This window comes from Bos indicus x Bos taurus, chromosome 19, assembly GCF_003369695.1.
Source record: "Bos indicus x Bos taurus breed Angus x Brahman F1 hybrid chromosome 19, Bos_hybrid_MaternalHap_v2.0, whole genome shotgun sequence".
NCBI classification, from domain to species: Eukaryota; Metazoa; Chordata; class Mammalia; order Artiodactyla; family Bovidae; genus Bos; species Bos indicus x Bos taurus.
This window is the reverse complement of record NC_040094.1, coordinates 13,711,967-13,736,295: the sequence shown is the minus strand read 5'-3', so window position 1 is coordinate 13,736,295 and position 24,329 is coordinate 13,711,967. Positions and strand designations below refer to the sequence as shown.

Sequence of the window (24,329 nt, the reverse complement as noted above, 5' to 3'; positions counted from 1 at the left end):
AATGCCTTCCTGAGTTCTGTGAGCCCTTTCTAGAAAATTACTGAATCCCAGGAGGGATACATGGGAACCCCTGACTTACAGCTGATTGGTGAGAAGTAGAAGAAGTTGGGGACCTGAAACTGGCATCTTCTGAAGTGGGGGGCAGACCTGGATGTCTGCACTAACTCTGGGTAGTTAGTATCAGAAATGAATTGATTTATAGGACACCCAGCTGGTGTCCAGAGAGTTAGAGAACTGATTGATGTGGGAAAAAACTCCACACATTTGGTGTTAGAAGTGCTGTGTAGTTTAAAAAAGAAAAAAACATGACCTAGTATCTGCCAAGAAGAATTTGTCATTAAAATACATGATTAAAGATAATTCAAGGAATAAAACTTAAAGAGTCAACATATGAAAATACATATTCATTAAATGATATTTATAAATATATTTAATAACACTATGACAGCTGATGCTAGAAACTGTGTGTCTACAGTGCCACTGATAGCATGTTCAGCAGAAACTAGCACAGGGAGATGTTTCCAAATCAGAATACACAAAACATAAAAAGAATATAACACATATACTTTGTAGAGTAGTAACTATTTCGAGTTGGCCCCTGCATAATTCGTGTCCAACTCTTTTGTGACCCCATGAACTGCAGCCCACCAGGCTCCTCTGTCCATGAGATTTCCCAGGCAAGAATACCGGAGTGGGTTTCCATTTCCTTCTCCAGGGGAGCTTCACACCCCAGGGATCGAACCTGGATCTCCAGCATTGCAGGCAAATTCTTTACTGTCTGAGTCACCAGGGAAGCCCAAGAGGAAGGTACCCTCTATCTCTAAGGGAGGGTCAGGAAAACATCACAGCCACAGACCTTTAAAGGTCCCCTACCATTTGGCAAGAGGCAGAATCAGTGAGAAAGTCTCACCCTCCAAGTTGCAGAGACGTAAGGACCGCCTAAAACTGAGACAGCAATAGGACAACAGAAAATCCCCCACCCTGGCACCCCTCACCCACCTCCACCACTGTGTTAGCAAACACTGAGCAATCAATAACAGCAGTCTACCACTGAAGGAGAGGGAAGACTGTAGAGAGATCTTCTCCGAGGTACAGTACCAAAGAGAAAATAAGATCAAAAGTTAAAGGTAGAGCAGACATTACAAATCTCCCCTGGCAAACGGGCCTCTAATCTAAAAGAGGTAACCTTAGTGTGGAATTTGAAGCCTGTAGTGTGCACTGCGGGAAGTCATAACAACACACTAAAAAACCAGCTCAACTCAAGTCTAGACTGACTCAACTACTTGTGCTAAGACTCAGCCAGGCACAAACACTGTTTAGCTCAGTCTCTACTGTCCTATATAAAGCATCCATCTTCCCACCACAAATTATAAGTCACACAAGGAAGCAGAGAAAAACCCAAAACCTCACAGACTGACAAAGGAAAAACATAGAAATAGAGTTTTATAAAGCTCTGGAATGGCTCAACAGCAAACTCAACAGGCTCAAGTTTGAGATTATCCAAACGAAACACAAAGGGGAAAATATGTGGGGATGGGAGGGGACAAAACAGGAAATCCAAAGGCTGTGAGAAAATACAAAATGATTTAACACACATGCAACTGAAATCTGAGAAGTAAAAGAGAAGGGAACAGAATAGCTGAAAAGATAAAGGTTGAGAATTTTCCAAAACTAATAGACACAAAACCTCAGATATAAGTTGTTCAGAGAACAGGTAGGACAATCACTTTTAACTCCCCAAAACCAGCTAATCGTATCCAAACTATTCAAAGCAAAAGGTAAAAAGAAAACCTTTAAGGTAGCCAGAGGAAAAAAAATGCATTACACTGAGAAAAACATTTCTCATCAAAAACTACATAAACCAGACAACAGTGGAATGACAATTTTAAAGCAATTAAAGAAAAGAAAAGAAAAGAAACCCTGAGAATCCTATTCCCAATGAAAATACCTTTTAAAAAGAAAAAGTAGACTTTTTCAGGAAAATAAAAACAGAGAAGCAAACGTATACTACATAAAAGGGTAAAAGAAAGCACTTCAGGCTGAAGGAAATAAGATATCAAACAAAATAACTGTATCAACACAAAGAAAAAAAGAGTAGGAAATCGAATAAATCAAATATGGAATTTCCTTATTTTTCACTGGTCTAAAAGATAATTGGCTGGCTAATGGAATAAAGAAAGTGAAAGTTGCTCAGTCTTTGCCACCCCGCAGACTATAAAGTCTATGGAATTCTCCAGGCCAGAATACTGGAGTGGGTAGCTGTTCCCTTCTCCAGGGCATCTTCCCAACCCAGGGATCGAACCCAGGTCTCCTTCATTGCAGATAGATTCTTTACCATCTGGGCCACCAGGGAAGCCCAAGAATACTCAGGTGGGTAGCCTATCCTTTCTCCAGCGGATCTTCCTGACCCAGGAATCGAATCTGAGTCTCCTGCATCGCAGGTGATTCCTTATCAGCTGAGCTACTAGGGAAGGAATAACAGTAAAATTCTAATGTGTTTATAGCATATGTAAAACACATGACAATAGAACATGGGACAGATAAATTGGAAGTTTACTACTGTATTCTAAAATGTTATTCCATGTTGTAGCTCAGTCTTCACAATGCCAGTGAGAAATTAATCACAGCACATAGTGTTTAACCCAACATCAACTCCATTAATAAATTTATAAAAACAATAGCTAATACTTTTAAATTATATATTATTGTGTTAGTTGCTCAGTCATGTCTGACTCTCTGTGACCCCATGGACTATAGCCCCCAAGGCTCTCCTGTCCATGGGATTCTCCAGGCAATAATACTGGAGTGGGTTGCCATTCCTTTCTCCAAGGGATCTTCCTGACCCAGGGATCAAACCCGGTCTCCCCCACTGTAGGCAGATTCCTTACCACTTGAGCCACCAGTGAAGTCTAGTATTAATCCAAGTGCTTTGCTTCACCAGTATTAAACCTCAAGATAATTCCATGGGGAAGATATTACTGCTGTCCCTATTTTATGGCTGAGAAAAACTAGAGCCCAAGGAGACTGAAATAACCTTTCCCAAGTCATACATCAATGAAGCAGCAGGATCAAGATTGAAACTGAGGTTCCTAACACTGAACTCTTAACTCTTTCACTGTTCCACAGCACAATTACACATATTCTTTAGCATGTAAAATGAAAAACATCCCCAGCAAGATGTATACCATTTTGGTCAAATATACTGAAGATTAAACAAAAGAAATTTCAAAGTATTCACAAACCCAATCTACAGACACTATGTTTTTGGCATCCCTTTCTTTCCACTTTTTGGCATCCCTTTCTTTCCACTTTAACTTGATAATGTGGTCACTTCATTGGTTTTCATACAAAGAGAGCAAAGTCATAAAAGTAAACTTAACCAACAAAGTCTGAGTAAGATATGATTTTTCAGTTTTGCAAGTACCTGTAAATTGTAGATTTTGTTTTGAATACGTCTGGTTGGAATGAATATAGTGGTCCCTCATGCCCAAAACATAAGAACAGCAATAACTTTCTAAAACCACAAAGTTCAAAAGTTCATCTAACAGATGATGAAAGCAGGCCCAAGAAAATTACCACATCCCCTGATCTAAGATGAATGTATTTTCCACCTTTTATTAATGTTCCAGAAATCATTATGCATCTAACATTAAATGTGTAATATCTTTCTTTCACTCTGCAGAAGTTATTTTTATATCAACAGTCACCATATAACTGACAATACTTTAACATTAATGAAATATTAAGTGCCATGCTCATTACACTGTTCTTAGGATCCACTGAAAGAGGCTATACAGGATAAGCAAGGATATTTTGTTGCCACTTTTTAAAAGGCACGTGTTAACTTATTACTATAATCTGTTATAAAAACTTTATTTTAAAATCCCTCTAATAATTTTCTGTAGCTATTAGAAAGGAAGAAGAATAAAAAACATATTTTCTTAAACATTTGGTAGCCATTAACATCTGGATTGAGACTTTGGCATACTGTTACACTAATGTGTAAAATTGATGCTTATGGTAATGATCTCACTAGCCTCTTTTCAGACAGTGATATCATCCAGTAAATAATATGATTAGTTGAGAAGACTGGGGAATTAGTCTGCATTTTAAAAGAGAAAGACTTATACTATAATATACAAAGAACCTAACCCTCTCCATATAGTTAGAAGGTTAAAAAGGCAGATGTACGTAGGTGTACAGTGTAAAGGAAAGACCGTGTCACATTTCAACTGACGTTCTACGATCCTCGTCCTTCTCCTTTTAGCATCTTTTGGACATAAAGTACAAGGATATGCCACTGTTCCTAGAGGACAGCAGTAAGGGATGCAATTCCTGAGTTGAAGCCAGGCTTTACTAATTTACCAGCTACGTAATCTTGGGCAAATCACTTAACTACCTGAGCCTTAGTTCCAGTCCTCTGAGGCTTGGTGTCACATGTCTTCTCATTCTAGAACCCAGGTGGAAGAGCAGCCCCTGTGTGAGAAAGGCTACTCTTAGGGCAGAAGGCAGACTGCAGCCTGACTCCATTCTGTTTATCAGTAAGAATTAACTCAGCATTGATGAGCTCATGGCTTTGCCCTTGAATACAACTTTTCCTGAGTAAACACTATTACATTTTTTAAACAATTTTGATTCACAGTCAAAAGAACCAAATTAATATCTTCAAATTTTCATTCATTTTATATAATTTTCAAGAGAATCACTTTTCCACTAAAATTTTTAATAGATATTTGATTGTCAGCTGGTTTTTGTTCATATCAAAAGTTTCTGAACTGTCAAATCTAGTCTTCTTACATCAAATTTAGCTGATCTAAATTTGTTAATGAAAAATTGATTTTTCTAGAAATGTCTACACAACAACAAACTCTTAACTGTGTGCTTGAATAAAAACAAAAACAAAAACAACCTGTAGTGCTCACTTCAGCAGCACATATACTAAAACTGGAATGATATAGAGGAGATTAGAATGGCCCCTTAGCAAGGATGACATAAAGATAGATTCATGATGGGTTTCATACTATGGTATCACTTGTAAGTGGAATTTAAAATATGACACAAGAAATTCCCTGACAGCCCAGTGATTAGGACTCTGTGCTTTCAATGCTGAGGACCCAGGTTCAGTCCTTGGTTGAGGAACTAAGATCCCACAAGCTGCACAGTGTGGCCAAAGAACAGATTTTAAAAAATAAAAAACACGACACAAATGGACTTATTTATGAAACAAACAGACTCACAGAAACAGGAAACAGACTCGTGGTTGTCAACGGTGGGAAGGGAGAAGGGATAGATTGGCAGTTCTGAACTAGCAGATGCAAGCTATTATATACATAGAATGGATAAACAACAAAGTCTTACTGTACAGCACAGGGAACTATATTCAATGTCCTGTAAAAGAATATAAAATAGTGTGTGTGTATAGAATCACTGCGTTATACACCAAAAACTAACACAACATTGTAAATCAACCATATTTCCATTACAAAAATATTTTTAAAATAAGTAGCTAAATAAAATTTAAAAACTTATTATAGTTTATTCTTAATTTGATATGAAAATATTGTCTCTCTTCACAAGATATTTTTAAAATATAACGCATAATATCATTATCAAAACTAAAAAAATCCCTCTCTTCCCAAATTCCTATGTTGAAACCCAGTAATGGGACTTTCAGGAGGTGATGAGGTAATGAGGGCGAAGCACTTATAAATGGGACAGGTGGTCTTTTTTTGAAAATTTATTTTTGGTTGCCCTGGGTCTTCGTTGATGAGCAGGTTTTCTCTTGTTCCAGCGAACAGAGGCTACTCCCCAGTTGCAGTGCACGGCTTCTCGTGGTGGTGGCCTCTCCTGTTGCAGAGCATGGGCTCTGGTCTGCACGAGCTTCGGTAGCTGCAGCATGTGGGCTCAGTAGCTGCGGTACTCAGGGGGCTCAGTACTCTCATAAATGGGAGACCTAGGAAAGCTCCTTTACCTCTTTAGCCACAGGAGGACACAGCAAAAAGACGGCCATCTATGACCAGGAAGTGGGCCCTCACCAGAGACCGAATCTGCAGGCACCATAATCCTGAAATTCTCAGCCTCCAGAACTATGGGAAATAAAATTCTGTTTATAAGCTACCCAGAACATGGTATCGTTATAGCAGCCTAAAAATGGACTGAGACAAATACTACAAAAATTCCTTAGTAGCATCAAATATCTAGTTAGTATTCAAATTTCTCCAACTATCTCATTTTTTTTTCAACTTAAGATCTAAAATATATAATTGATTGCTAGTCTCTTAACTCTCTGGATCTGTAGGTTTTCTTTCTCTCTCCCTCTCTTTTTCAACACAATTTATTTGCTGAAGAAACAAAGACATTTGTCCTGGGGAGTTTCCCAAGGTCTACATTTTGACAATGTAGACCTTGGGAACAGGTCTTGGGACAGACCTATATTGTCTGTCCTCTGTATTTCCTGTAAATAGGTAGTTAGACCCAGAAAACTGATCACGTTTAAATTATATTTTTTGGCAAGAACCATCTCCCAGTTGGTGCTATTGTATTTTCATCAGGAGGCACATAATGACTGCTTATCTCTCTTTTTGGTTACCCTGAGATGCACTTCTTTTCCTTCATTAACCAGTTTTTAAAATATGAGTTGGTTTCCCAGCATTTTTCAGAGGTATCTGTGCAGAAAAAAGAAAATATAGACTACTTGAGACGGTTATCCTTAAATCCGCTTTCAAGTTTGGCCCTTGACTGGTATCTGTGAACTTGGATTTTGGGGAGACTTCCTGAATCTAACTGTTCCCTAAATGTTAAATGTGGTTAACTGCTTAAACTGTTTATGAAAACAATGTGGTTTATGCTCAACATCTGCTTTCTTTTGGAAGTTTGGAATTTTGGCCTGTGATAAGTTAGAAGGTGTCCAGGTGACCAGCTTCAGTAAAAGCCCTAAGCAATGCGTGTCTCTCTAAAGAGCGTCCCTGATGGTAACATTTCACACCTGTTGTCACAACTTACCACTAGAGAAACTAAGTATATCCCCTCCGGAAGAGGAATGGAAGAAGCTTACACCTGGTCTCCTCCAGATTTTGCCCCATATTCCTTTTCTCTTTGCTAATTTTGCTTTGTATCCTTTTGTGATAATGAATCAGAATAGTTGAGTATGACTATGCTCAGTCCTAGGAGCCCTTCCTGTGAATCATGAATCTGGGAGTGGTCTTCAAAACCTGTATCCAAAAAGGGTATATTTTTTTTCTTTTGCACTTTTTATTTTGCTGGGGTATAGCTGATTAACAATGTTGTGACAATTTCAGATGAACAGCAGAAGAACTCAGCCACACATATACACATCTCCATTCTCCCTCAATCCCCTTAAAAGGGGTAGTTTTTAAAATATATTTGATATGTTTCAATCTCCTTACACTCATAGTTTAGCCATGATCAATTTCCCTATCCCTTTGTAGAGGCAGACTGTTCTTCAAATTGGCTCCTGAATCCATTTTTTATGACTCTAAGTACTGTCTGACACTTTCCTTCCTTTCTGGTACAACAAGATATTCTAAGCTCACTTTATAAATTTCCTGACCCAAACCTAGAATCAGATATTTTCTCAAGCAGCTTGGTTCTTTAAAGTGGGAAGTTCTATTTAGAGATCACAATCACGATACTAAGGGTGCTTGCTGCTTGGGTATTATTGACTGTTTCTCAAACTTTTCAGTGGACACATCTAGGAAAGTAAAACCCAGAAGATTGTATACTAATACTCCCACATACATACAATTTTTTCATTTCATCTCCAACTAAGTTAATCACTGCATTTGACACAGATTAAATGTTTCATATTAACAATGTTTCAATGTTCCTTTCTAGAGGACATTATTGAACTAAGGTAACAGAGAAGTAGGATAACAAGAAGATAATTCTAAATGATAACTTCCAAAGGGAATCTAGGGATTTCCCTGGTCGTCCAGTGGCTAAGCGGAGAAGGCAATGGCACCCCACTCCAGTACTCTTGCCTGGAAAATCCCATGGACAGAGGAGCCTGGTGGGCTACAGTCCATGGGGTCTCGAAGAGTCAGACACAACTGAGCGACTTCACTTTCACTTTTCACTCTCATGCATTGGAGAAGGAAATGGCAACCCACTCCAGTGTTCTTGCCTTGAGAATCCCAGGGACGGGGGAGCCTGGTGGGCTGCCGTCTATGGGGTCGCACAGAGTCAGACACGGCTGAAGCGACTTAGCAGCAGCAGCAGCCAGTGGCTAAGATTCGGGTGCTCCCAATGCAGGCGGCCCGAGTCGATCCCTGGTTAGGGAACAAGATCCCATATGCCACAACTAAGGGTTCGCATGCCACAAATAAAGATCCCGAACGCTGCAATTAAAAGAAAACAAATGCTGCAATGAAGATGGAAGAGCCCGTGTGCCGCAACTAAAATCTGGCACAGCCAAATAAATAAAAACTTTCTTTTTTATGCTCTGAGAACATAAAGCATGAGAATACTGGACCTAGATATTTGTAAAAGAGAATTCTGATGCTCTCACAAACACAGTTTCCCTTTCCTTGGGGACATAAGGCATGGAGACATTTCCCCCATGCTTCTTGCAGATGAACAGGGCTATATATCAACTTCTGGCTAAAAGGTTATATAGAGAAATGACACCACTTTTGGGCCAGGCACCTAATTGCATGAGTAACCGAGCATGCCCTCCATTACTCCAGTACTGATTTACAGAGCTCTTTCTGATGTGTTAAGTGCCAAAGATTTGACATTGCCAAGCAAAGCCACTAACTCAAAAAGATACACGTATCCTAATGTTCATAGCATTATTTACAACAGCCAAGATATGGAAGCAACCTAAGTATTCATTAACAGATGAATGGATAAAGATGTGGGGTGTGTGTATATACCTACATATACACAATGGAATGCTACTCAGCCATAAAATAGAATGAAATTTTGCAATCTGCTACAACACGGATGGACATGAATGAGTGACTAACCATGAACGCATGCCAGGAAGATCTCACACGCCACGGGGAAACTAAACCCAGTGCCACAACTACTGAGATTGCACTCTGGAGTCCAAGAGCCACTGCCAGTGAGCCCGTGTGTCAAAATCACTGAGGCCTGCACGCCCGTGCTCTGCAACAAGAGAAGCCATGGCAATGAGAAAACCAAGCACCGCAACAAAGAGTAGCATCTGCTCTCAGGCAACCAGAGAAAAGCCTGTACAGCAACAAAGACCCAAAGCAGCTATTAAAAAAAAAAACAAACACAGTTGCATATTCAAAAAACAAAATGCTTCAGTCTGCTTTATTTCTTTCTTTATGCTTCTGCTAGATCTTAAAAATTGCAATAAATCTTTTAGTGCTTCATACATTACAGACAACAAATATTTTCTGAATTATTGAGTGCACTTAAGAAAATAGACATTTCACCCCACTATGCAGGTCTGTTGGCAGCTACAGTCCCATTGTGCCAACCTACTTTCCATTAAAATGCTACAGCTATAAGAAATTAGGAGTAGATTCATGGGACACACTAATAATTAAAATACATAAGATCCTAGACAATTTTGAAGTTCCTAAAGTCCATTCCCTTCTTCTGAATGTGAACTCATTTCAGTGTTGAAACCAGACATAGCTGTAGTCTAAGATTTCTATCTTCTTGTATGCTCAGTTGTGTCGGACTCCTTTGAACCCTATGGACTGTAGCCCACCAGGCTCTTCTATCCATAGGATTTTCCAGGCAAGAATGCTGGAGTCAGTTGCATTACCTTCAGGGGATCTTCCCAACCCAAGGCTCAAACCCACATCTCCTGCATCTCCTACATTGCAGGTGGATTCTTTACCACCTAAGCCATCGGGGAAGCCTTGTATTACTTATAACCCATTATTTCAGGAAACTTAAGTGATTCTCTGGCTGCTTAGGATCAAAAGAACTAATGACATATATCCTTCTGTTTATACTCTCTTAAAGGAAAGCTGAAATTACACAAAGTATAGTCACTTGGGAGTTTTAAAAGACTAGCAATTTTTCACTTTGTATGTTTTGCTAATTATCTGTCTCTCCTGAGAAAAATGTAAGTTATATAAGAGGCAGGGATTCTATGTGACTATTTACTGCTATTCAGCACTCACTATATAACGGCAACCCACTCCAGTGTTCTTGCCTGAAGAATCTCAGGGACAGGGGAGCCTGGTGGGCTGCCGTCTATAGGGTCACACAGAGTTGGACATGACTGAAGTGACTTAGCAGCAGCAGCATTCCTCTTTATATGAATGACATTAGAAAAACACATTTTCAAAGATAATTATAATAGATCTTTTTTTTCTCCTTAAGTAGGTCCTTTTAGATCAAATTTATACAGATACCACTTGTTTTTACTTCAAATGATTTTGAATCTTATACAGAAATCTTAGCAAAATCAATTTTAGACTTGAATTAATCTTATGCTTCAGATTCTCCTGCAATGATAAGATGAATGTTTAATTTGGAAAAATAAACAAACAGTCTATAGCACTGGCAAAAGGTCAACTTGACATATTCTTTGTTTTACCAATAATATAAGAAGCAACTATTTTCAAGTGAATGAAACAATCTTCTAATAATAACTGAATATATCAATTCTTATATTTTTCTACACCTATTTTGAAAAAGGATTCAATTCAAATCTCTATAAAAGTGAATTTTTATGAGAATTCCCTTAAGGTCCAGTGGTTAGGACTCCAAGATTCCACTGGAGGGGGCCCGGGTTTGATCTGTGGTGGGGAACTAAGATCCAGCAAGCAGCACTGTGTGACCAAAAAAAATTGCTTCACTTTTTAAGCTTGCTCAAATTCATGTCCATCAAGTTGGTGATGCCATCCAACCATCATCCTCTGTCGTTCCCTCCAGAGGACATACAATGAAGACTGAGTGCAGCCAAAAAGAAGAAGAAAAAAAGCTGTAAAGTAAAATTTTAAAAAATATACCTTTCCCTTTAAGAGATCACATAAGAAGTAGACCAATTTCTTCATATGCCCAGCTATAAAGCTAGCCTAGAAGTTATAAAAAGTTAATTACAGTCCATGTTATGACAAAGATCATGTTCCCGAAAATTAAAATGGTACAGTGATTAAATTAACTAATAATAATTAAGATGAACATGCTGACTTTATTTAGGAAAGTTTATGACAAGGTCTCATATCAATAACAACATATTTTAGATAATAAATTGTGGACTGAATAATTAGAGTTAGGGTCATGCAAATCTCATTGAAACTCAAATATAAAAGAGTGTTGATTAAAAATTCTACATCTTTTTTGGAAAAAATAGGTCTAAAGAAGTGCCAACCTGCCAACTATTAAACACTTTTTGTTGGAGATGACTCTTGAGAGTCCCTTGAACTGCAAGGTGATCAAACCAGTCAATCTTAAAGGAAATCAAGCCTGAATAGTCACTGGAAGGACTGATGATAAAGCTGAAGCTCCAATATTGTGGCCACCTGATGCGAAGAGCCGATTCACTGGAAAAGACCCTGATGCTGGAAAAGCCTGAAGGCAAAATGAAAAGTGGGCAGCAGAGGATGAGATGGTTAGATAGCAATACTGACTCAATGGACATGAATTTGAGCAAACTCTGGGAGATGGTGAAGAACAGGGGAGCCTGGTGAGCTGTAGTCCTTGGGATCGCAAAGAGCTGGACATGACTTAGCAACTGAAGAACAACAAATCAGTGATTTGGATTATGACATAGAAGGCATGTGTATTAATTTCGTAAAAGACAAAAGCTGGGAGGAATGACTAATAAAACAGGCAATAGAATATAGAATTAACTTCATCTTAGGCAGGAACACAAGGCTAAATGCAGCAAGATTAAATGTAATGTGTTCAGAATTTTTTAAAAAGTCAGAATTATATGTGAGGATAGAAGAATAAGATCAAGCTTGGAAATTTTAGCCAACAAAGCTATGACCTTTTTGCTTAAGCTAATACAATTTAATGCTACATGCTGCTGCTGCTGCTAAGTCGCTTCAGTCGTGTCCGACTCTGTGCGACCCCATAGACGGCAGCCCACCAGGCTCCCCCATCCCTGTCCCTGGGATTCTCGAGGAAAAGAACACTGGAGTGGGTTGCCATTTCCTTCTCCAATGCATGAAAGTGAAAAGGGAAAGTGAGGTCGCTCAGTCATGTCTGACTCTTAGCGACCCCATGGACTGCAGCCTACCAGGCTCCTCCGTCCATGGGATTTTCCAGGCAAGAGTACTGGAGTGGGGTGTCATCACCTTCTCCGATGCTACATGGTAGTGATTAAAGAATTAAATATTCTCCTACTGTTACTAATCTAATTCCATCTAGAGAACAAACAGCATGGGATTAACCACTATGCATATCAACTATGGTTAAGGAGCAGTAGGGGAAAAGGACTTGTTCAGGTTCCCACTTTGCAATTCAAATAGCTGAATTCCATCTCTGAGTAGTAGTAGATTTCCAACGGGGGTTCTAGTGGTGACAGCAAAAACTACGGACTCATGATAACATGCCAAAATCCCCAGTGACTTCTACCTCCGTCCCTATCTCTAGAACCGGAAAATGAGGCTGGGACTAGGTCAGGTGAATATACATATCTGTTTCAATGCCCCCAAATTTAAAGGGGGTAAATGAAAATCAAAAATTTCACTCAATTCATGATATTTTACATTTTCAAGGTGATGTGTCACATCAGTTTACAACATCTAACACTTAGCAAGACACAAAAACTTTAACAACATAAGAGAAATGTTAAACAGAGAAGGATGTTTGAGATAAAACTGACTATTACTAAAAGTTATCGCACTTCCCTGGTGGTCTAGTGGTTGACATCTGCCTGCCAACGCAGGGGATATGTGATCAATCCCTGGTTCGGGAAGATCGCACATGCCACGGGGCAACTAAGGCTGTGTACCACAACTACTGAGCCTGAGTGCCTACAGCCCAGGCTCCGCAACAAGAGAAGTCACCAAAACGAGAAGTCCGAGCACTGCGTCTAGAGAGTAGCTCCTGCTCACTGCAACCAGAGAAAGCTAATGCATTGCAATGAAGACCCAGCACAGCCAAGAACTAATTAAAAAATAAATAAGTTATCAGTTACAATGGAATATTATTCAGCCATCAAAAGAAATGACGTTCTAACATATACTACAACGTGGATGAATGCTGAAAACATTACACAAAGGAAATAAGCCACACACAAAAAGCCATGTGTATCATTTCACATATAAGCAGCCCTTAAAATAACTCAAGCAATTAGTTATTAAGTTATTTAATTATTAAGAAACAAGGAAATCATTCCCCACTCACATACTACACCTTATAGAAAGAACTGCTTAGAATTCAGAATGCATTTTCCTTTACAACCAATGATCAGATTTCCCTGGTTAACCCCATGAATTCTACATAAATTATAATGTGGTTAAAATACTGAGTAAGTAACAATAATTTAAAGAACACTTTAAAAGTATACAACTGTGAATGTATTCATTTCATCTGTATTATGAACTAAATAAGCTTAGGGGCTAAGTATAAGAACGCAGTCATTATTTACAAATATCATACACTATGCGGTGAAAAGGAAATAAAAAGACAATATGAATGTCTCAGTCCATTTCTCCTCTTTATCCTGGCCCTATGCAGTCCCCACTGCTCAGATTTTCTTTTCTTTTAGTTTTTATTTATTTTTGGCTGCATTGGTTCTTTGCTGCTGTCGTGGGCTTTCTCTAGTTGCTGGGAGTGCTACTCTGTAGGTACATGGGCTTCTCACTGCAGTGGCTTCTCTTGTTGCAGAGCACCGGCTCCAGGGTGTGCAGGCTTCAGTAGCTGCAGCCCATGGGCTGGGTAGCTGTGGTGCACAGGCTTAGTTGCCCCACAGCCTGTGGGGTCTTCCTGGACCAGGGATTGAACCAGTGTCCTTTGCATTGCAAGGTGAATTTTTTTTAAATTTTATTTTATTTAACTTTACAATATTGTATTGGTTTTGCCATATATCAAAATGAATCTGCCACAGGTATACATGTGTTTCCCATCCTGAACCCTCCTCCCTCCTCCCTCCCCATACCCTCCCTCTGGGTCATTCCAGTGCACCAGCCCCAAGCATCCAGTATCGTGCATCGAACGTGGACTGGCGACTCGTTTCATATATGATATTATACGTATTTCAATGCCATTCTCCCAAATCATCCCACCCTCTCCCTCTCCCACAGAGTCCAAAAGACTGTTCTATACATCTGTGTCTCTTTTGCTGTCTCGTATACAGGGTTATTGTTGCCATCTTTCTAAATTCCATATATATGCGTTAGTATACTGTATTGGTGTTTTTCTTTCTGGCCTACTTCACTCTGTATAATAGGCTCCAGTTTCATCCATCTCATTAGAACTGATTCAAATGTATTCTTTTTAATGGCTGAGTAATACTCCATTGTGTATATGTACCACATCTGTCTTATCCATTCATCTGCTGATGGACCTCTAGGTTGCTTCCATGTCCTGGCTATTATAAACAGTGCTGCGATGAACATTGGGGTACATGTGTCTCTTTCAATTCTGGTTTCCTCAGTGTGTATGCCCAGCAGTGGGATTGCTGGATCATAAGGCAGTTCTATTTCCAGTTTTTTAAGGAATCTCCACACTATTCTCCATAGTGGCTGTACTAGTTTGCATTCCCACCAACAGTGTAAGAGGGTTCCCTTTTCTCCACACCCTCTCCAGCATTTATTGCTTGTAGACTTTTGGATCGCAGCCATTCTGACTGGCGTGAAATGGTACCTCATTGGGTTTTGATTTGCATTTCTCTGATAATGAGTGATGTTGAGCATCTTTTCATGTGTTTGTTAGCCATCTGTATGTCTTCTTTGGAGAAATGTCTATTTAGTTCTTTGGCCCATTTTTTGATTGGGTCATTTATTTTTCTGGAATTGAACTGCAAGAGTTGCTTGTATATTTTTGAGATTAGTTGTTTGTCTGTTGCTTCATTTGCTATTATTTTCTCCCATTCTGAAGGCTGTCTTTTCATGCAAGGTGAATTTTTAACCACTGGACCACCAAGGAAGTCCCACTGCTGAGATTATTAATCAGACAAAAGAAAGCTAAAGAAAAAACGAGCAGCTGGAGTAGCCACAGAGGAAATAATCAAGTCCCTCCATGCCAGAAATGTCCTTGATAATACATCTATCTAAAATCACATTTCCAGAACCTAGACTACCATTCCTCTGAAGACTGATCAATCAAGCAAGATACTAACATGTTTGGTTATCCTTTTCCATGTCTTAATCTCATCCAGGAATCAGTTCAAGTCAAGAAGTAATGTGCATGAAACTAAGATTGGTGACAAGTAATAGCAGTTTCGGACCCTGAATCTGAAATCGTTATAACTAGGCTCAAACACGTCTTCATTAATCAAAATAGGAACCATTACAGTCAACACATTTCTGTCAAGGAGAAATAAGTTTGTTTATTCTTGTAGCATAAAAATCCTTGTTTTGGAATTTGACAAACTATTGGAAAGCATTTTCTGCGTACTGTTAGTTGTGGAAGCATTTTTCCTGCAAAAAGTTGTTGAGATGCTTGAAGAAGTAGTAATCAGTTGGTGAGATGTCAGGTACACATGGAGGATAAGGCGAAACTTCGTAGCCCAATTCGTTCAGCTTTTGAAGCACTGGATGTGTAACATGTAGTCAGGCATTGTCGTGGAGAAGAATGCCAGCGGCAGACGTTGCAGTTTTTGGCGCATCTCATCAATGTGCTGAGCATACTTCACAGATGTAATGGTTTCGCTGGGATTCAGAAAGCTGTAGTGGATCGGACAGCCAACAGCCAGCAGACCACCAAACAGTGACCATGAGCCTTTTTTTGGGAGCAAGTTTGACTCTGGGAAGTGCTCTGGAGCTTCTTCTCAGTCCAAGCGCTGAGTCAGTCATCACTGGTAGCTGCATAAAATCCACTTTTTATCGCACATCACAATCTGATCACGAAATGGTTCCTTGTTGTGTAGAATAAAAGAAGATGACACTTCAAAACAATTTTTTTTGATTTGTGGTCAGCTTATGAGGCACCCACTTATCGAGCTTTTTCACCTTTCCAATTCGCTTCAAATGCCAAATGATCTTAGAATGATCAATGTTGAGTTCTTGAGCAACTTCTCATGTAAGTTGTAAGATCATCAGCTTATTGATGTTATGCTCTCAGTTGGTTGTTGTCAATTCTGATGGCCGGCCACTATACTTCTCATCTTCAAGGCTCTCATCTTCTTTGCAAAACTTCTTGAACCATCGCTGCACTGTACATTCATTAGCAACTCCTGGGCCAAACACTTTGTTGATGTAAGGTGTCTCTGCTGCTTTACGACCCATTTTGAACTTGAGTAACAAAATCGCTTGAATTTGCTTGTTGTCTAACATCAAAAATATGCATTCAACAAATAAATAACATTCTGGGATATCTTATCATCAGGCAAATTTCAGAAACACCACACAAACCCAAACACACATTCATTCCAGGCAACAAAGACAAAAATAAATAACTATATCAAACTACAAAGTTTATGCACAGCAAAGGAGATCAACAAATCCCTAGTCCCAAATAAACGTAAAATAAACAGCAAGTAATAATTCATTAGCAAAAAACATAAAGCAAGAAATTGTGCATTAAAGTAATGTATCATGAAACCACATCTATTTAAGAATGTATTTCAATATCAAATGGCAAAGTTAATGCAAAACCGCAATTACTTTTGCATCAACCTAATATAAGTGTAACTTAATGATGCTAAAGCTGAAACTCCAGTACTTTGGCCACCTCATGTGAAGAGTTGACTCATTGGAAAAGACTCTGATGCTGGGAGGGACTGGGGGCAGGAGGAGAAGGGAACGACAGAGGATGAGATTGGCTGGATGGCATCACTGACTTGATGGACGTGAGTTTGAGTGAACTCTGGGAGTTGGTGATGGACAGGGAGGCCTGGCGTGCTGCGATTCATGGGGTCGCAAAGAGTAGGACACAACTGAGCGACTGAAGTGAACTGAACTGAACTGAACTGAATCACTTTACTGTATACTAGAAACTAATAACAGTGATGTAAAGCAACTATGCGTTAATCAAATAAATTTTTAAAAAGAGAAGTAATTGAGCATACAGCACTCTTTCTGCACAAACGTACACCGGTTACTGGTAAAAATAAACCTGGAGGGAAGTCAATAGCCAAACTAAGAGAACTGCAAGGCGCTGTCATATGCAACTGCTCCCTTGTAGCTACATTTAAGAATATGTGGGCTCTAAAATGCCAGTTTTAAGAACTGAGATGTCTTTGTGCCAAGATATTCTTATATTCCTATTTCCCTCAGTAGCCAAAAATATGCATTCAACAAATAAATAACATTCTGGGATATCTTATCATCAGGCAAATTTGAGAAACACCACACAAACCCAAACACACATTCATTCCAGGCAACAAAGACAAAAATAAATAACTACATCAAACTACAAAGTTTATGCACAGCAAACAAGATCAACAACAAAATGAAAAGGCAATGAAGCAATGGGAAAAATATTTGCAAGTCATGTGTACGATAAGGGGTTAATATCCAAAATATATAAAGAACTCAATAGCCAAAAGAAACAAAACAAAAAAGAAACTGGGTTTGGATAAGGACAGAGGAACTGAATATAGACATTTTTCCAAAGACATACAAATGACCAACAGGTACATTAGGTACATCACTAGTCATTAGGAAAATACAAATCAAATCACAAGAAAATATCACCTCACACCTGTTGGAATAGCTATCATTAAAAAGATGAGACACTGTTGCACGGTGTACATGACAGTTATCAAGAGAGCAAATTAAAAGAGGTCTTCTCATGAGTAAAAATTCTTTTCTTTTTTATATCTATATAGAATGACAGATGTTTAAATTTACTGTGGCAACATTTCAAGAAATATGTAAGTCAAATCATTATGCTGTACACCTTAAACTTCAATGCTGGATGTCAATTTGTATCTTGATAAAACTGGGAAAAAAAATAAAGTGGTGAGGCTGTGGAGAAAATGGAGCCCCAGGGTACTATTGGCAGGAATGTAAATTGGTACAGTCATTATGGAAAACAATATGGTGGTTCCTTAAAAAATTAAAAATAGGATTACCATATAATCCAGCAATCCCATTTCTGGGAATATATCCAAGGAAACAAAAACAGGATGTCAAAGACATATATGTACTCCCACTTTCAATGCAGCAAATATTATTCACAATAGCCAAGATATGGAAACAACTTAAGTATCCATCAATGGATAAATGAATAAAGATGTGGTATCCCCTTGAGGAGAAAATGGCAACCCACTCCAGTATGATTATCGGAAAAATCCCATGGACAGAAGAGCCTGGCAGACTACAGTCCATGGGGTCGCAGAGTCAGATGCGATTAAGCACACATACATTTACAGTGGGGTCACACAGAGTCGGACACGACTGAAGCGACTTAGCAGCAGCAGCAGCAGCAGCATTATTCAGCCACAAGAAAGAAGAAAATCCTGCCATTTGCAGCAACATGAATAAAGCTTGAGGGCACTATACTACAAGTAATAAACCATAAAGGCAAAGAAAACTTCTGGTGTCACTGACATGTGGAATCTTTCAAGGGGAAAAAAAAGGTCAAGCTCTTAGAAACTGAGTGGAAAAGCAGTTACCAAGGCTTGGGGGAAACAAGGACAGGAAGGGAGAAAGGCACAAACTTCTCAGCTGTAAGATGAAGGAGGATGTCTGAGAACCTAATGTACAACATGAACATAGTTGATAATACTATTAATACATTATATACTACTAATTCAAATTCATTAAGAGAACTTAAGTGTTCTTACCAAAACAAACAAAAAATCCCAAGAGTTAGATTCTGTAAATTCCAGGATAACAAATTGTTTTAGAAATTTAAAGAAACTGCTGTGATGGCAATTTTTAAAAAATAGAGTAAATATCCCAATTCACACTTTTAAGATATATCTTAACTCTTAAAAGGATACATCAAAAATTAGTAAGAGGGAATTCCCTGGCGGTTGGTCCAGTGGTTAGGACTCCACGCTTCCACTGTCAGGGGACTCGGTTCACTGCCAGGGGCTGGGTCAGGTAGCTAAGATTCCACAAGCTGCACACTAAGGCCAAGGAAAAAAATCCTGGTAAGAAATATTCTTCCTTCTGGGAAGGGAAATGAGGTGGCCTTAGGGGACTAGGTGGAAAGGAGATTTTTTTCACCGTCTGTTCTTTTATAAATTTTGAACCATGAGAATGTATCATTTGTTTAAAAGTACAGAAAGAGAACAAGAAAAAAAAGATATATTTTCTAATTGTCCTCACTGGCCATATCACACTGACAGGGATATAAATCACGTAAGAAATGAAGCCATGGTCACCAGAGAAGACGGTTTTTCAATAGAAGGCAGTGTCGTGCATCTTATGAGGGTAAAAGAATTAACATGACAAACGTAGGTTCTTGCAACTGCAGGTAAGTTTTCAGTGAAACATAATTGTTACCAACTCTGGAACCAAAAAGATCTGGGGTCAAATCCTAGCTCTTCTAATTAGGAGTTGTATGGTCAAATAAATTATGTAACTTCAATTTGCTAGTCTAGATAATGGGACTACCAACCTCCATGGTGCTATTAATAATAACACCAGCCACATGGTATGGTGAAAATTAAATGAGATAATTTACATAAAATAATTATTCTAAGCCAGGTACATAGTAAATAACTCCATGAATTTTAGTTATTATCATCATCCATGGGAGGCAACACAGAACAGTAGCTAATAAGGATTTGGATACCTGGACCTGAATCCTGGATCTCATTAGGTTTAATACTGGGGCAAGTAACCTAACATCCTTAAGACTCGGTATCTTTTTCTCATTCATAAAATGGTAGTAACATCAGTACTGGCATCGTGAAAAACATAATATATACAAATGTGTAAGTTAAATGAAAAGATAAAAAACTGTGAATTTACTAGGCAAACACAATTTTTACCAAGTATTCAAAGTTAATATCCCCATTAACAGAATTATGTGGTTGTTCAAAGTATAATACTAAAAGCAGCATATAATATTAATAAACAACCACCAAAGTCTCTCACAGTCATATAGTATCTCTGAGGGAAAGGTCTGGTTTCAAATTAACAAATTACTTTTATTTGTACCTCCTGTAATGTTTGCAAACCACGTTATCATATATAACTCTGTTATTGCCAGTTTGGGATTCAGCTGAAATTATCCATAGAAGGATAAAATGAACCACCTTGGTCATTACAGCATGATGCTCTAAGTGACCTAGTAGAGAAAAGGCTCATCGTAAGCCCAGGTCATATCTCTTTGGGATTCAAGGACATGAAATAAATGCCCTATTATCCTCCAAATAAACAGGCTGGTGAGGGCTTAATGTGGTTCTTATGGGTGACTGAAAAAAGTATTCCTGATCCTAGTAAGGGGAAAAAAGAGACAATGAAAATCAGTAATGGGGACTATTTTTCAGTCCAAAAACATTCAATACAGTGCTTTCAAAATACCAGTACAATTAAGCTGCTGACCCTTTTTCAGGGCTCTCTTGGACAAACGAAAGGATCCCCAAACATACTTGAATGAGGGACTTCAACTCTTAGGAACTAAAGGTATCATGAGAAGTGCCCCCGACCAATCAGAACCAGAAACCAAAGGAACTTTGCTGGAAGACTGATAAATGGACTGTGGTAAATCATACTGCATGTGGTTCCATGCTGCAACTTCTACCAACAGAAAACCCACAGGTTATCAAGCTATCAAGCTTTGATGACTTTAGCAACTATCTAGTATCTTGATTGTGATGGTAGATACATGCACCCACACAGTTATAAAACTATACAGAATTAAACACACACACACGGAAAGCGAAATGAGATCAGTGGATAATACCAGTGACAATACCTGGCTGTGGTTTTTTTGCATCTGGAAAATGTTATCTTCACGAAAAACTGGCAAAATATATTTTTATTGTTGTTATTAAGTGCTCTTTTCTTTGTTATTAAGTGCATGTGAATCTGTATTTATCTCATTAAAAATTTCAGTTAAAAAGTTTAGGACGAACAGATCTTAATATTTGAGTAAATGTATCACAGAAAGAATTTTTAGGAAAAATTTTCTGTTAAATGTATTCTACATAATATTTTCTCTCTACTATTAGCTATAATAGCTAGTTTTTCTCCTAAAGGGCAAGTGACCACAGAAAAAAATTCCACACAGATCGACACATTTACAACATGAATGTATTTGAAAACAAAAAATAATATAACACTTTCCCAATTAAAAAGAAGAAGCAAACTGAGACTTCCCTCACTGTCCAGTGGTTCAAATTCTGTGCCCCCTACACAAGGGGCATGGGTTCAACCCCTGGTTAGGAACTAAGATCCCACACGCTGCACAGCACAGCCAAAAAGAAAGAAAGAAAGAAATTATTTATAAAGCCAAAAAACTAATAAAATTACACCCCACATAACAAATATTATCTATGTGCCAGGCATCAAATGGAGAGACAGTAAAGAACAACTTAACTGATCTTTCTTGGCACCAACATTTTGTTGAACTTTAATCAGAAACTGACATATACCTCTTCATTTTGTCTTGGAACTTACTCTTGTAGATTTTTTAAAAGTCCTTTGAAATGGCAAAATTATTTGATCCAGTGCTGTATATATGGACATCACCAGATGGTCAACACCAAAATCAGATTGATTATATTCTTTGCAGCCAAAGATGGAGAAGCTCTATACAGTCAGCAAAAACAAGACCAGGAGCTGACTGTGGCTCAGACCATGAACTCCTTATTGCCAAATTCAGACTTAAATTGAAGAAAGTAGGGAAAATTACTAGACCATTCAGGTATGACCTAAATCAAATCCCTTATGATTATACAATGGAAGTGAGAAATAGATTTAAGGGCCTAGATCTGATAGATAGAGTGCCTGATGAGCTATGGAATGAGGTTCGTGACAATGTACAGGAGACAGGGATCAAGACCATCCCCATGGAAAAGAAATACAAAAAAGCAAAATGGCTGTCTGCGGAGGCCTTACAAATAGCTGTGAAAAGAAGAGAAGCGAAAAGCAAAGGAGAAAAGGAAAGATATAAACATCTGAATGCAGAGTTCTAAAGAATAGCAAGAAGAGATAAGAAAGCCTTCTTCAATGATCAATGCAAAGAAATAGAGGAAAACAACAGAATGGGAAAGACTAGAGATCTCTTCAAGAAAATCAGAGATACCAAGGGAACATTTCATGCAAAGATGAGCTCGATAAAGGACAGAAAAGGTATGGACCTAACAAAAGCGGAAGATATTAAGAAGAGATGGCAAGAATACACAGAAGAACTGTACAAAAAAGATCTTCACGACCCAGATGATCACGATGGTGTGATCACTGACCTAGAGCCAGACATCCTGGAATGTGAAGTCAAGTGGGCCTTAGAAAGCATCACTACGAACAAAGCTAGTGGAGGTGATGGAATTCCAGTTGAGCTATTCCAAATCCTGAAAGATGATGCTGTGAAAGTGCTGTACTCAATATGCCAGCAAATTTGGAAAACTCAGCAGTGGCCACAAGACTGGAAAAGGTCAGTTTTCATTCCAATCCCAAAGAAAGGCAATGCCAAAGAATGCTCAAACTACCTCACAATTGCACTCATCTCACACGCTAGTAAAGTAATGCTCAAAATTCTCCAAGCCAGGCTTCAGCAATATGTGAACCGTGAACTTCCTGATGTTCAAGCTGGTTTTAGAAAAGGCAGAGGAACCAGAGACCAAATTGCCAACATCCGCTGGATCATGGAAAAAGCAAGAGAGTTCCAGAAAAACATCTATTTCTGCTTTACTGACTATGCCAAAGCCTTTGACTGTGTGGATCACAATAAACTGTGGAAAATTCTTCAAGAGATGGGAATACCAGACCACCTGATCTGCCTCTTGAGAAATTTGTATGCAGGTCAGGAAGCAACGGTTAGAACTGGACATGGAACAACAGACTGGTTCCAAATAGGAAAAGGAGTACGTCAAGGCTGTATATTGTCACCCTGTTTATTTAACTTATATGCAGAGTACATCATGAGAAACGCTGGGCTGGAAGAAACACAAGCTGGAATCAAGATTGCCGGGAGAAATATCAATAACCTCAGATATGCAGATGACACCACCCTTATGGCAGAAAGTGAAGAGGAACTAAAAAGCCTCGTGATGAAGGTGAAAGTTGAGAGTGAAAAAGTTGGCTTAAAGCTCAACATTCAGAAAATGAAGATCATGGCGTCCAGTCCCACCACTTCATGGGAAATAGATGGGGAAATAGTGGAAATAGTGTCAGACTTTATTTTTCTGGGCTCCAAAATCACTGCAGATGGTGACTGGAGCCATGAAATTAAAAGACACTTACTCCTTGGAAGGAAAGTTATGACCAACGTAGACAGCATATTCAAAAGCAGAGACATTACTTTGTCAACAAACATTCGTCTAGTCAAGGCTATGGTATTTCCTGTGGTCATGTATGGATGTGAGTTGGACTGTGAAGAAGGCTGAGGGCCGAAGAATTGATGCTTTTGAACTGTGGTGTTGGAGAAGACTCTTGAGAGTCCTTTGGACTGCAAGGAGATCCAACCAGTCCATTCTAAAGGAGATCAGCCCTGGGTGTTCTTTAGAAGGAATGATGCTAAAGCTGAAACTCCAGTACTTTGGCCACCTCATGCGAAGAACTGACTCATTGGAAAAGACTCTGATGCTGGGAGGGATTGGGGCGAGGAGAAGGGGACGACAGAGGATGAGATGGCTGATGGCATCACTGACTCGATGGACATGAGTCTGAGTGAACTCCGGGAGTTGGTGATGGACAGGGAAGCCTGGCGTGCTTCGATTCATGGGGTGGGTCACAAAGAGTTGGACACGACTGAGCGACTGATCTGATCTGATCTGTATCATCCCCATTTATTTATTTTTATTTTTTGCATTTTTTTTCTATTTATTTTTTTGTGATAATTTTTTTGGGGAGGTGCTGTGCCAGGTCTTCCATTGTGGCATGCAGGCTCTGGTTGTGGCATTAGAACTCTTGGTTGCGGCATGTGGGATCTAGTTCCCAGACCAGAGATCACACCCAGGTCCCCTGCATGGAGAGCATGGAGTCTTAGCCACTGGATCAGCAGGCAATTCCTATCAATCTTATTTCTTAAACGTAAAATTTGCAGTAAGGACAGCTCTTCTGAGAACTACCTTCATAGTCAGTATCTCTCACTGAGACAAAAAATGAGCAAACTACAGTATTATACTGTTATTAACTTGA

At 38.9% G+C, this 24,329-nt stretch overlaps 1 protein-coding gene, 1 non-coding gene and 1 pseudogene across 2 annotated transcripts in view; 2 read left to right on the top strand and 1 right to left on the bottom strand.

Annotated features, from left to right (window-relative positions):
* The window catches only part of USP32 (ubiquitin specific peptidase 32), a 203,920-nt gene that overhangs the window by 98,791 nt on the left and 80,800 nt on the right, over positions 1-24,329 (bottom strand). The gene's annotated exons all lie outside the window — the stretch shown is intronic.
* The window catches only part of LOC113877335, a 35,359-nt pseudogene that overhangs the window by 211 nt on the left and 10,819 nt on the right, over positions 1-24,329 (top strand).
* Positions 4,915-5,016, top strand: LOC113878622. The gene has a single exon (XR_003507049.1). It is a non-coding gene; the product is annotated as a U6 spliceosomal RNA (small nuclear RNA).